The sequence below is a fragment of the Mobula hypostoma genome, chromosome 9 (assembly GCF_963921235.1).
Source record: "Mobula hypostoma chromosome 9, sMobHyp1.1, whole genome shotgun sequence".
NCBI lineage: Eukaryota > Metazoa > Chordata > Chondrichthyes > Myliobatiformes > Myliobatidae > Mobula > Mobula hypostoma.
This window is the reverse complement of record NC_086105.1, coordinates 148,949,369-148,963,341: the sequence shown is the minus strand read 5'-3', so window position 1 is coordinate 148,963,341 and position 13,973 is coordinate 148,949,369. Positions and strand designations below refer to the sequence as shown.

At 48.3% G+C, this 13,973-nt stretch overlaps 1 protein-coding gene across 1 annotated transcript in view; it reads left to right on the top strand.

The window, feature by feature from the left end:
* The first annotated feature begins 5,205 nt into the window (after nt 1-5,205).
* Nucleotides 5,206-13,973, top strand: part of glis2b (GLIS family zinc finger 2b) — a 108,617-nt gene continuing 99,849 nt past the window's right edge. The window contains exon 1 of the mRNA XM_063059446.1: nt 5,206-5,388. The gene's annotated coding sequence lies outside the window, so the exon portion shown is untranslated. The remainder of the gene's footprint in view (nt 5,389-13,973) is intronic.

The window sequence follows — 13,973 nt, the reverse complement described above, 5'->3', positions numbered from 1 at the left end:
GGAAAGATGTGCTTAGTGGTGGGGTCCTCTTGAAGGTGGCGGAAGTTGCGGAGGATAATGTGCTGGATCCGGAGGCTGGTGGGGTGGTAGGTGAGGACAAGGGGAACTCTGTCCCTGTTGTGGTTGCGGGAGGATGGGGTGAGGGCTGAAGTGCGGGAAATGGAGGAAAGGCGGGTGAGGGCATCATTGATCACCGTAGAAGGGAAACCACAATCCTTAAAGAAAGAGGACATTTGAGATGTCCTGGAACGGAAAGCCTCATCCTGGGAGCAGATGCAGCGGAGACGGAGGAACTGGGAATAGGGAATGGCATTTTTGCATGTGGCGGAGTGGGAAGAGGTATAGTCGAGGTAGTTATGAGAGTCAGTGGGCTTGTAGAAGATGTCAGTGGACAGTCGGTCTCCAGAGATGGAGACCGAGTCATCGAGAAAGGGGAGAGAAGTGTCCGAGATAGACCAAGTGAATTTGAGGGCTGGGTGGAAGTGTCCGAGATAGACCAAGTGAATTTGAGGGCTGGGTGGAAGTAAAGTCGATGAAATTGACGAGCTCAGCATGGGTGCAGGAAGCAGCACCAATGTAGTCGCCAATGTACCGAAGGAAAAGTTGGGGAGCAGTACCAGAATAGGTTTGGAGCACAGACTGTTCCACATAACTAATGAAGAGGCAGGCGTAGCTGGGTCCCATGCGAGTTCCCATAGCTACACCCTTAGTCTGAAGAAGGTGGGAAGAGCCAAAAGAGAAGTTATTAAGTGTGAGAACCAGTTCTGCCAACCCGAGGAGGGTAGTGGTGGTGGGGAACTGGTGAGGTCTATTATCCAGGAAGTAGTGGAGGGCTTTGAGGCCTTCTTGATGGGGAATGGAGGTGTTTAAGGATTGGACATCCATAGTGAAAATGAAGCGGTTGGGACTGGGGAACTGGAAGTTATTGAACAGGTGGAGGGCATGGGATGTATCCTGGATGTAGGTGGGGAGGGACTGAACTATGGGTGACAAAATGGAGTCCAGATAGGCAGATACAAGTTTGGTGGGGCAGGAGCAGGCAGAAACTATGGGTCTACCGGGACAGTCAGGCTTGTGGATCTTCGGGAGGAGGTAAAACCGAGCGGTACGAGGTGTGGGAATAATGAGTTTAGCGGCTGAGGATGGAAGGTCTCCGGAGTTGATAAGGGCAGTGATGGTGCGGGAGACAATGGTTTGATGTTTTTTGGTGGGGTCCTGTTCCAGGGGTAAGTAAGAGGAGGTGTCAGAGAGCTGCTGTTTGGCCTCAGTGAGGTAGAGGTCCGTCCGCCAGACTACTACAGCACTACCTTTGTCAGCAGGTTTGATGGTGAGATTTGGATTAGTGCGGAGAGAGTGGAGGGCACTGTGTTCAGAGGGAGTGAGGTTGGAACAGGAGAGAGGAGTGGTGAAGTTGAGATGGTTGATGTCTCGGCAACAGTTGGAGATGAAGAGATCGAGTGCAAGTAGAAGGCCCAGGTGGGGTGTCCAGGAGGAGGAGGAGGGTTGAAGACCGGAGAAGGGGTCATCAGTAGGGGGAGGGGAATCCTTGCCAAAGAAGTAGGCTCGGAGACGTAGGCGACGGAAGAAGAGTTCAACGTCATGAAATATTGAAAATATTGAGTGTGTCTCTTCCAGTTCCTCTACCCCCTCCCTGCTGGTAGTAACGAAAAGAGGGTGTGTACTAGGTGGCAGTTCAGTGCAATACATTAAAAAATTACTGTACAAAAAGAAATATTAAAAAATAGATTCTCTGTATCCATCTTATGATATCTTTGTTAAATCACTCCTCAGCTTTATAAACACAACAACTCATGATAATTTATTCTGTTAAATCCAAATTTTCCTTGACCAATTGCGTAACTGGTGCAAACATGTCCCTGGAGATCCTCATTCCACTGGGGATCATCACATTCACACCCCGTGTGCAATTAGTAAAACAGAATCACCAATTCTTCCCAACAGGCTTGAAATCAAATGTAATGTCTTGATTCACAATGCATTGTCCGGAATCAAGTCTTACAGAAAAGGGAAAAGAATGCTCTTTGGAAGTCAATTATTTCCAGGACATTACTTCAGGAGGCATGAGAGATTACAGTTGCTGGTATCTGGAGCAACATAGAATCTTTTGGAGGAACTCTGTGGGTCGAGCAGCATCTATGGGAGGTTAGAAGCAGCTAGCACCGACAATAGTGACTTTCCTTCCATCACACGATAGTGTAACGGTTAGTGTGACACTATTATGGCTGGGGGCGTTCTGGAGTTCAGGGTGAAGTTCCAGTGCTATTCTGTAAGGAGTCTCTGTATTTCCTCCCCGTGGAATGTGTGGGCTTTCTCCGGGTCCTCTGGTTTCCTCCCACAGTCCAAAGACATACAGGGTAGGTGAATAGGTCACTGTAAATTGTCCCATGATTAGGTTAGAGTTAATCAGGTTTACTGGGGCAGTGTGGCTCGAAGGGCCCACTCCGCACTGTATTGCTAAATAATAAATAATAATCACAGTCAGAAATGAGGATGTTTATTTAAGTTCAAGTTCAAGTTTAATTATCATTTAACCAGAGATGAATATAGTCAACTGAATTCCTCTGGAGCCAAGGTGCAAAACACATTACCAGCAGTACACAGCACATAAGCATAGGTTATGATAGCAGAAAACAATAAGTCACAAAAAAAAAGCTCATCCCTGAATGGCGGGGCCCACAGAATGATGATGCATGGGGTGTTGACCTGGTCTAGCTTGTTCTTCCACCAAGCAAACACTGGAAGGAAGAACCAAGTGAACACTTAAGAGCAGCACTGAGCATAACTGGAGGGCAGCACGGATGAGAGGAGCCAGCACACAACCCAGCATGGACTCCAGTGCGTCAACAGACAGCAACGCGATCAATTGCACTGTGCAATTCTAATTCAATTGTTCAATTCCATTCATATCAAGCAGTCTGTGCCCAATGCCAATGGCCAACTCTATCAGGAGAGAATCTAACCAAATACCCGCGACAGTCGGTGTCATATTTCTCCCACTGTCAACATGATAGGAATCAGCATTGACCAGAAACTCACCTGAACCAGCAACATAGAGACTGTGGCTGCAGGAGCAGGTCAGAGGCTGGGCGACCTGCAACACACAGCTCATTACCTGTTAACACAAGTCACAAGTGATGGGATGTCCATTTGCCTGGATAAGCACAACTCCCTAAAACACTCAAGAAGAATCCAGTACAAAGCAGCCCACTTTATTATCTCTCCATCCACCACCATGCAATTAACACGTAGAATACTCTAATAAAAGCTTGTTAAACTACAATCTCTTCCAGCAAGAAGAATGGGGGTTTCATGTGCAGGGGAGTTCCATCTCCAGCAGCTACTCCTCCGAGTTACGCCGATCTTAATATGGAAAATATATCGTTATTCCATCATTTCTAGGTAGAGTTGTGTTTAGTTTTGGTCACCTCATTATAGGAAGGGTGTGGAAGCTCTAGTGAAGGTACAGAAGAGATTTACCAGAAGGTTGTCTGGATTACAGAGAGTGTCTATGGTTGAGCAAGCTAGTGTTTTTCTCTTTGGAGTGGAGGAGGAGGAGAAGTGACCTAATGGTGGTGTATAAGATAACAGGCATAGATATAGTGGATAGCCAGAGACTTTTCCCAGGTGTAAACAACACATTTCACTGGATGTTTCAATGTACGTGTGACAAATAAAACTAATCTTTATCTTTAGTTAACCCACTATAAAACAAGAAACATTCTAAAAGAATGACTTGATAGATGTGTATAAGATGATAAGAGGCATAGAGCCAGAGACTTTTTTCCAGGGAGGAATGTATGGGGGGAATGTCAGGGATAAGTAGAGTGGTGGCTGTATGGAACACACTGCCAGGGGTGGTGGTAGAGGCAGATACATTAAGGACATTTAAGAGACCCTTAGATAGGCACACAGATGATAGAAAAATGGAGAGTTATATGGGGGAAGGAAGGGTTAGATTGATTTGGAGTGGGTTAAAAGGTCAGCATAACAATAGTGGGCTGAGGAGCCTGTACTGTGCTGTAGTTTTTTTGTGGTCTAAATCCTGGAACTGTTTTCCCACCTGCACTATGTGCAACCTTTACCAGGGGTTCAGAATTGTGTTCATTATCACTGACGTTCTGAAATTACCATCCTGATACTGATTATAAAAAAAAGTGCAAAGACATAAAATCACTGTGAATTCAAAAATAAATTGTACAAAGATATAATGAAGCGGTGTTAATGAGTTCGTGGACCATTTAGAAATCTGATTGCAGAGGGAAGAGGCTGTTGGCATGGGTCTTCAGACTCCTGTGCTTCCTCCCTGAATGAGGGCATGTCTCAGATGGTGCTGGATGCTGCCTTCTTCAGACACCACAAGACTATAAGACATAGGGGCAGAATTAGGCCATTTTGCCCATCTAGTCTGCCCTGTCATTCCATCACGGCTGGTTTATTTTCCCTCTTAACCCCATTCTCCTCCCTTCTCCCTGTAAATTTTGACACTCCTCTCTCCTCAATTGGAGCTGGCTGACTTTATAACTCTCTGCGGTCTCTTGTGATCCTGGGCATAGCAACCTCCATATCAGACTCTGATGCATCCTGTCGGAACGCACATCTGCAGAGATCTGCAAGGGTCTTCAAGAAGGCCTCTCACCCACACCTTCTAAAGAGCTGTCAGGGATGGGAAATGAATACTGGCCCCGCCGAAACCCTGATTCACAAAATAAAATCAGTAGCAAGGAAAAAATATCCTTGCTGCTATATATATATAACTTCCCTTTAAGATGAGACATTAGTCCATTCACAGAGCGCACCTGAAAAAGTAACCGCATTCCAGATGCCTACGGATTTGCTGTGTAACTCGAGCGTTTTTGACAAATATAAATTTACAGTTTTTCTCCCCAAAGAAAGTAGTGCAGATTCCAACTTCTTAAAGGGTCTGCAGGAATTTTCACTGTGCAACGTGAAATTGGATGGACGAATTCCGGTGTGGGATTGACAGAGTGGATTATGAATCTCCCCGGAGAGTTGCAGGGACAAAGGACGGCCGGTTCGCCCGTGGTCCGGTCGCCGTGGCCGCGGGAGGTGGGAGCGGGCGGGGCGCAATGCCGCTTTAAGGCTGCGCGCCGCTGGGGTGTGGGGAGGTTGGGGGGGGGGGGCGGGCGCGGCCACGAGTCTCGGGCATGCGCTCAGCGGCTGCCATGGAGTTCAGGGATCGCCGCAGTCGCCGCCAGCGGCGTTGACATCGGCAGGAGCGGGGCGTCGCAGAGCAGCCCTTGCCGCCCTCTCTCCCGGACCGGCCCCGACTGAGTTCCAGGTGCAGGATTCGGATCACAGGAGACCGGGGCGGTGGCGATCCCGGTGAATGAGCGGCGCCCGGCGCAGGTAGGACCGGAGCCCGCTGGTAGCGCCGAAATGTAGCGCTGTGACCCGGGGGAACGAGCGCTACGGAGACACCCCTTCCTCTTGTCAGTGTGTGGAATCCCCTCCCCGTGTCAGCGTGTGTGTGATTTCCTCCCCGTGTCAGAGTGTGTGTGTGTGATCCCCTCCCCGTGTCAGCGTGTGTGTGTTCCCCTCCCCGTGTCAGCGTGTGTGTGATCCCCTCCCCGTACCAGTGTGTGTGATCCCCTCCCCGTGTCAGCGTGTGTGTGATTCCCTCCCCGTGTCAGAGTGTGTGTGGTCCCCTCCCCGTGTCAGTGTGTGTGTGATTCCCTCCCCATACCAGTGTGTGTGATCCCCTCCCCGTGTCAGAGTGTGTGTGATTCCCTCCCCGTGTCAGTGTGTGTGTGATTCCCTCCCCGTGGCAGTGTGTGTGATTCCCTCCCTGTACCAGTGTTTGTGATCCCCTCCCCGTGCCAGTGTGTGTGTGATCCCCTCCCCGTGTCAGACTGTGTGTGATTCCCTCCCTGTGTCAGTGTGTGTGTGATTCCCTCCCCGTGTCAGTGTGTGTGTGATTCCCTCCCCATGTCAGAGTGTGTGTGATTCCCTCCCCGTACCAGTGTGTGTGACCCCCTCCCCGTGTCAGAGTGTGTGTGATCCCCTCCCCGTGTCAGTGTGTGTGATCCCCTCCCCGTGTCAGTGTGTGTGTGATCCCCTCCCCGTGTCAGTGTGTGTGTGATCCCCTCCCCGTGTCAGCGTATGTGTGATTCCCTCCCCGTGTCAGTGTGTGTGTGATCCCCTCCCCGTGTCAGCGTGTGTGTGATCCCCTCCCCGTGTCAGCGTATGTGTGATTCCCTCCCCGTACCAGTGTGTGTGCGATTCCCTCCCCGTGTCAGTGTGTGTGCGATTCCCTCCCCGTGTCCGTGTGTGCGATTCCCTCCCCATGTCCGTGTGTGTGATTCCCTCCGTGTCCGTGTGTGTGATTCCCTCCGTGTGTGTGTGAGTGAGAGAGAGAGAGAGAGAGAGAGAGATTCCCTCCCCGTGTCAGTGTGTGTGTGTGATTCCCTCCCCGTACCAGTGTGTGTGATCCCCTCCCCGTACCAGTGTGTGTGATCCCCTCCCCGTGTCAGACTGTGTGTGATCCCCTCCCCGTGTCAGCGTATGTGTGATTCCCTCCCCGTACCAGTGTGTGTGTGATTCCCTCCCTTTGTCAGAGTGTGTGCGATTCCCTCCCCATGTCTGTGTGTGTGATTCCCTCCGTGTCCGTGTGTGTGATTCCCTCTGTGTGTGTGTGTGTGAGTGAGAGAGAGAGAGAGATTCCCTCCCCGTGTCAGTGTGTGTGTGATTCCCTCCCTGTGTCAGACTGTGTGTGATCCCCTCCCCGTGTCAGACTGTGTGTGATCCTCTCCCCGTGTCAGCGTATGTGTGATTCCCTCCCTGTGTCAGACTGTGTGTGATTCCCTCCCCGTGTCAGTGTGTGTGTGATTCCCTCCCTGTGTCAGCGTGTGTGTAATCCCCTCCCCGTGTCAGCGTGTGTGTGATTCCCTCCCCGTGTCAGAGTGTGTGTGATCCCCTCCCCGTGTCAGTGTGTGTGTGATTCCCTCCCCGTGTCAGACTGTGTGTGATCCCCTCCCCGTGTCAGTGTGTATGATCCCCTCTCCGTGTCAGCGTGTGTGTGATCCCCTCCCCGTGTCAGAGTGTGTGTGATTCCCTCCCCGTACCAGTGTGTGTGATTCCCTCCCCGTATCAGTGTGTGTGTGATTCCCTCCCCGTGTCAGTGTGTGTGTGATTCCCTCCCTGCGTCAGAGTGTGTGCGATTCCCTCCCCACGCCCGTGTGTGCGATTCCCTCCGTGTCTGTGTGTGTGTGTGTGTGTGTGTGTGTGTGTGTGAGAGAGAGAGATTCCCTCCCCGTGTCCGTGTGTGTGATTCCCTCCGTGTCTGTGTGTGTGTGTGTGTGTGTGAGAGAGAGAGATTCCCTCCCCGTGTGTGTGTGATTCCATCCCCATGTCTGTGTGTGTAAAATCACCTCCCCGTGTCAGAGTGTGTGTGTGTGAGAGAGAGAGAGAACTCCCCATCCCGTGTCAGTGAGAGAAAGAGGGAACTTTCTCTCCTCTTGTCAGTGTGGGTATGTGTGTGTAAGAGAGCCTCCTCGTAGTGTCATTGTATGAATCCCTTTCCTTGGTACCAGTGAGTATGTGTTTCTGTGTGACCTCTGACCCTCCCTGGACACTGGCCCCTCCCTGTGTCATCATGTGTGTGTGTGTGTGTGAGAGAACACCCCCCCACCCCCAATGTTATACCGTTCTCATGGGTTTTGTGGACTACTCCCACTGTAGTAATCTGCGGCAACCTCTTGTTGGTGTTAAAATGTGATCGACTCCTGATGTTATACAGTCACCTTTATAGTGTGACTTACTCTTACTTTTATAATTGACTATTACACTACTGATAGAATCTTTCTGATGTTATCCTTCAAGATAATGTGTGGATATCCAGAGGCTTTTTCCCAGGGCTGATATGGTTAACATGAGTGGGCATAGTTTTCAGGTGCTTGGAAACAGGTACCGAGGGGACGTCAGGGGAAAGATTTTCACACAGAGAATGGTGGGTAAGTGGAATGCACTGCCGGTGGCAGTGGTGGAAGCGGATACAATAGGGTCTTTTAAGAGACTCTTAGATAGGTACATGGAGCTTAGAAAAATAGAGGGCTATGCGCTGGGGAAATTCTTGGCAGTTTCTAGAGTAGGTTACATGGTTGGTACAACATTGTGGGCCGAAGGGCCTGTAATGTGCTTTCCAAAGGCTCAAAGGTACAATTTAATGTCAGAGAAATGTGTACAATATACATCGTGAAATGCTTTTTCTTCACAAACATCCACAAAAACAGAGGAGTGCCCCAAAGAATGAATGGCAGTTAAATGTTAGAACCCCAAAGACCCCCCAGTTCCCCCCTCCTCCACCGGCAAAAAAAAGGCATCAGCACCACCCAGCACTCAAGTATGAGCAAAGCAATAGCAAAGACACGGTCTTGCAGTTAGCCCAAAGACTTTGTGTTTCACCCTGTAGATTTCTATGTTCTGTAACCCATTCTCAGTGTCGTAACGTTACCCAGTCCGAGTGGTGTATTATAGCCTACTGTATTCCATTTAAATGTTAGAATGTGGCCCACTCCCTGTAGTTCTCTCCTGCCAGTTATATTGTAACCTACACCTAGTGTACAACCACTAATGAATAGTTCACCAATAATTAACCCACAGTTATACTCCCAAAGTTATACAAGAGCATACTCCGTCTTATGATTCAGGAAACGAAAGGGTTAACATATGCAAAAATGTTTGATGGTCCTGGGCCTGTACTCACTGGGGTTTAGAAAAATGAGGGGAATTCTCATTGGATAGACCGGATGTGGAGAGGATGCTTCCAAAAGTGGGAGAGTTTAGGACAACAGGGCCCAGCCTCGGCATAGACGCATCCCTTTAGAACAGAGACAGGAAGGAATGCCTTTAGCCAGAGGGTGGTGACTCTGTGGAATTCTTTGCCACAAGCAGCTGTGGAGGTCAAGATGGGTATATTTAGAGTGAACGTTGATAGGTTTTAGATCAGTCAGAGCGTCAAAGGTAACAGGAGAAGGCAAGAGAATAGGGTTGAGAGGGATAATACATCAGCAATGATGGAATAGCAGAGCAGATTGATGGGCCAAAGGGCCTAATTCTGCTCCAATGTCTTATAGTGATAGTCATACTAGTAACTACTATGGCTTTGTACCATTCTGTCTGGTATCCAGCAGTATTCTGTAACCAACTAGTCCATTCCCAGTTTTCTACCCACTCCGGTGTTACACCATAACCTATTTACAAAAGTAGCATGTTATACTATGTGTTAACACACACCACGTATTACTAAATGGTTAGCTCCAGTCTTATACTGGGATACAGTATTAGTAGTGCGATCACTCAGGTCAAATATGACTTTTGAAAATGTATTTTTATTCAGAGATACCATGTGGTAGCAGGCCCTTTCAGCCCAACGAGCCTCTATCAATTAACCTACTAACCTTTATGTCTTTGGAATGAGGTAGGAAACTGAAACCTCCGGAGGAAAGCCATGTATAGTAGTCACAGTGGAGAATGTAGAAGCAGCTTACAGACAGAGTGGGAATTGAACCTGGCTCGCTGGCTCTGTAATACCGAGGTGCTACTGTGCCATCCCTTTCTCCTAAGGGATTATCTACTGATCAGTCCCCCAGTGGCTGTAGGGGCTGAACAGGGATCCACATATTCTGGTGCAGCGTGAGCTCCAGACCTCCCAATCCTGCCCCCTTCGCCACTTGCTGATCGCCACGGAACTTAATCTGGGATGTTAGGGTGGGTTCTCTTAATGGAGAATGCCTGGGCATGACTTTTATTAACGTGGGGTGGCTGATGCATGGGTAGCCACCACACGGTCCTTGACAGATTGGGGTCAGGGTCCAGTGGTCTGGAATGTTAGACGACCGGGGATTGGTCACTGCTGCAGCCTCCCCCCATCTTCACTGCCGTTGTGATGTGGCATCGCTCCTGGGATCTCAGAAACTCACAAGCCCCTCCACCACGACAAGCTGACGATCCTCAGAGAAGACTCCAATATTATACTGTAATGCACATCATTATACTATTGCCGGTATAGGAATGTAGTCATCTCCTGCTATAAACTGTAGCCCACCCCTAGTAATTTATCATTATCTCCAGAGTTATAGCATAGTTCAGATTCAGACTAGTAGATTCTCATCTACATTGGGGCACAGTTAACTTAGCTTGTCGTGTGAAGTATCTTGTGAATATGTGTACAGACATGAAGGAATCTTCCAAGTGAACTATCTGTCGTATTCTTTTTAAAATCCACTGCTGTGTCATACTGTAAATTGTAAATTGGCAAGCTTTGTGATGGTACATTTTCCAAAGATCGTCACCTTGTTCTGGTGGGGAGGCTTGTGAGTCTCTGAGGTCTCGAGAGTGATGCTGCTGGGGTTTAGCTCCTGGTAGGGTCACTCATGGCAGTAAGATTCCAGACGAAGAGAGATCCAAGCTGGACCTCCGTGGTGGAGACAGTGGAAGGTGATGACGCTTCACAACGGCAGTGAAGGTGGAGGAACGCAGCAGCGATGACGGGTCCCCCAGTCTTCTAGCATTCAATGCCTCTGGACCCTGACCCCGCTCTGTCAAGAACCGTGTGGTGGCTGCCTGTGCGTCAGCCTCCTCACATTAAACTAAGTCACGCACAAGTATTCTCCATTCAGGGAATCTGCTGTAAAGTCCCAGTTATTTGGCCCCCAGATTAGTCTCTACAGCCATCTGAGGATCCACTAATAAACAATCCCTTTGGAGAACATGATAGTTGACTTGAGTGATCCCACTAGTGCTACATTGGTGGTTGTGATAGAGTGGGACAAAGAAAGGAAATAACTTGCATTTCTATAGTGTCCTTCACAATCCCAGGACAATTAAACCAGCTTGGGTAGACATGACAGGCATTTGCAGGAAACACCTCCTGGGTGTCCTGAGTAGATTTATTTCTTTGTGATTGTGAGAGTCTGTTGCACAGATTACATACCTGATTTCTTACAATGCAATGATAACTTTTTTTGCTGACTCTGAACCATTTTAGGATATGATATGATTTAAGAAATATCATGGTAGTGTACTGTGGGGTGCCACAGTAGTGTAGCACTATTACAGCTCAGAGTGTTGGGAGTTCAATTCCAGTGTCCTCTGTGAGAAGTTTCTGTGTCCTTCTCATGTGCACATGGATTTATCCCACATTCCCAAAGATAGAGGTTAGTAGGTTCATTGTCATTGTAAATTGTGCTGTGACTAGGCTAGGGTTGGGTAGTTGGGTGGTGCAGCATGTTGGGCCAGAAGGGCCTGTTCTATACCGTGTCTCTAAATAATTAAAACTCAGATTTCCTTTATTTCTGATTTGTGTTCTGGACAATGAAGCCTGTCTGGTTTGCCCTTTCTTACAAAAAGAATGGTACAGTAGCATCGTGGTTAGTGTAATACTTTAGAGCACCAGTGATTAGGGTTCCATTCCCACTGCTGTCTGTAAGGAGTTTGTACATTCTCCCTGTGACTGCCTGGGTTTTTAATGGGTGCTCCGCTTTCCTCCTGTACAGCATTCCAAAGATACCATGGGTTAAGACTGGTAATCTGTGAGTTAGAAGCATGGCAGCACTTGCAGGCTGCTCCCAGCACATCCTCGAACCGTGTTGGTCACCGACACAAAAACACACCCCACCCTATGTTTCAATATACGTGTAACAAAGTTAATCTTTATAAATACGAAGTGACAGTGTACAGGGTAAGGAGCAGAGATCGAGTGGGCAGCCGGAGGTGTTTTCCCGGGTAGGAATGGCTTATGCTAGGGTGCATTATTTTAAGGTGATGACAGGAAAGTATAGGATGGGGATGTCAGAGTCAAGTTTTTTTCACACGGAGAGTGGTGTGTGTGTAGAGTGTGCTGCCAGGGTGGTGATAGAGGCAGTCATATTTGGGACATTTAAGAGACACAGATAGGCACATAGATGTTAGAAAAATGGGGGCTTATGTGAGAAGGAAGGGTTAGATTGATCTTAGCATAGGTTAAAGGTCAGCATAACGTCATGGGCTAAAGGGGCTTTACTGTGACATTCTATGTTCGTTGTACAGCAAACGGTTTGTAGATTACAAGATCTCATAACCAACAGTATGATGATTAATATACAGTTTTTGATGTCATTAAACATGGCGCCATGTTAGCATTGCGGTTAGTATGACGCTATTACAGCTCAGGGCATTCCGGAGCTTAATTCAGGCGCTGTCAATAAGGCGTTTGTACCTTCTCCCCATGTCTGTGCAGATTTCCTCTAGGTGCTCTGATTTCCTTCCACAGTCCAAAAACCTTGTGCAGCAGGTTAATTCATCACTTAAAGGTATCCTGTGATTAGGTGAGTGTTAAATAGGTGGGTTGCTGGCAGTGCTGGGCCTGTTCTGAGCTGAGTCTCCAAATAATAAAAAAACTATGGTCACTTTAAGAATAAAGTGAACAGTGGGGAGAATGCCCCGTGCTCCCTTAAGTGGCTCTTGTCCCTGACAGTGCCAACTTGGTTAAGGTTGTGAACTTTCTTGGAAGCTGCTTCATGTGTAGCCGCCTATACAGTGAGATGTTCAGTGATGCCTTGCCAGTGGTTCACTCACACTGTCCAGCACAGAGAATGAACTGAATCTTTATAATGAGGAGCCCTGGCAAATGTACAAACTCATTTTATCCAAGCAGCTCCAGTCTGCGGTGTTTTTGGCCAGGAGCCAGCATGGCTGTCTTTGCACAAGACCCATCGGCACGATTAACTGTGCACAGATCAGAGCAAAAAATCTTGCAGAGAGACTTAAAAAAGAAGAATTCTTCAACTTAAAGAGAAGTCGTGCTCCTGATTTCTGTCCATGGAACTGGTATTGGAATGTTGGATGTTGTTAAGTGCAGGATGAGGTTCGTCCGTGAGTTACTCCCCCAACCCAACCCCCTCACCCAACAGCTAGCTAGACAGCTGACTAACTGTCTGGACACACATTCAAAGGATGGTCCTACAGTGAAATGTTGCCTCTCAATCTATGGAACCCTGGCATGAAAGCAAGGGTGTAATGTTGAGGCACTGGTCAGACTGCACTTGGGGTATAGTGAGCAGTTTTGTGTCCCTTGTCTCTGAAAGGATGTGCCAGTATTGGAGAGGCTCCAGAGGAGGTTCACAAATATTGTCTTGGGACTGAAAGGGTTAACATGTGAGGAGTGTTTGATTGCTCTGGGTGTGTACATGCTGGAGTTTAGAAAAATGAGGAGGGTCTTATTGAAATCTATCAAATATTGAAAGGCCTAGTTGAGAGGATGTTTCCTATAGTGGAGGAGTCTAGGACCAGAGGGCACAGCCTCAGAATAGAAGAACGTTCCTTTAGAATGGAGGTGAGGAAGAAGTTATTGAGCCAGAGGGTAGTGAATCTTTGGAGTTCATTACTACAGGCTGTGGAGACCAAGCCATTGGGTATATTTAAAGTGAAGTTTGACATTTTCTTGATTAGTCAGGGTGTCAAACGTGATGGGGTGAAGGCAGGAAAATGAGATTGAGAGGGATAGTAAATCAGCCATGACGGAATGGTGGAGCAGACTCAGTGGGCCGAATGGCCTCACTCTGCTCCTAAATCTTATGACGAGGTGCTTCTGCCGAAGGAGTAGAATGATAATTATTCAAGAAGATGATGGGGGAGAGGGGTGAGGAAGGTGACCGAGTGTGTGCATTGGGCTAGTGATATGGACAGGTGATGAGGGACATCTGTGGATCTGATTTTTCCCAGGTTGGTGGGTTCTGGGGTCGGGTGTACGTGCGCATCGGAGTTGGCGTAACTGGAGTTCAGGGTCCTGTCATTGGGTAGTGCAGGGGGCCATTACTGAAGATTGGAGCCCAAAGGTCAGCTGAAGTCTAGAAGTCGACGGCTGAAGGCTGGTGTTGGAGGACTGTCCATATGTGTGGGTGGTTGAGAGGGAGGGAGAAAGGGCTTCTTTTGCTCTTGTTTTGCTTGTTGTGTTC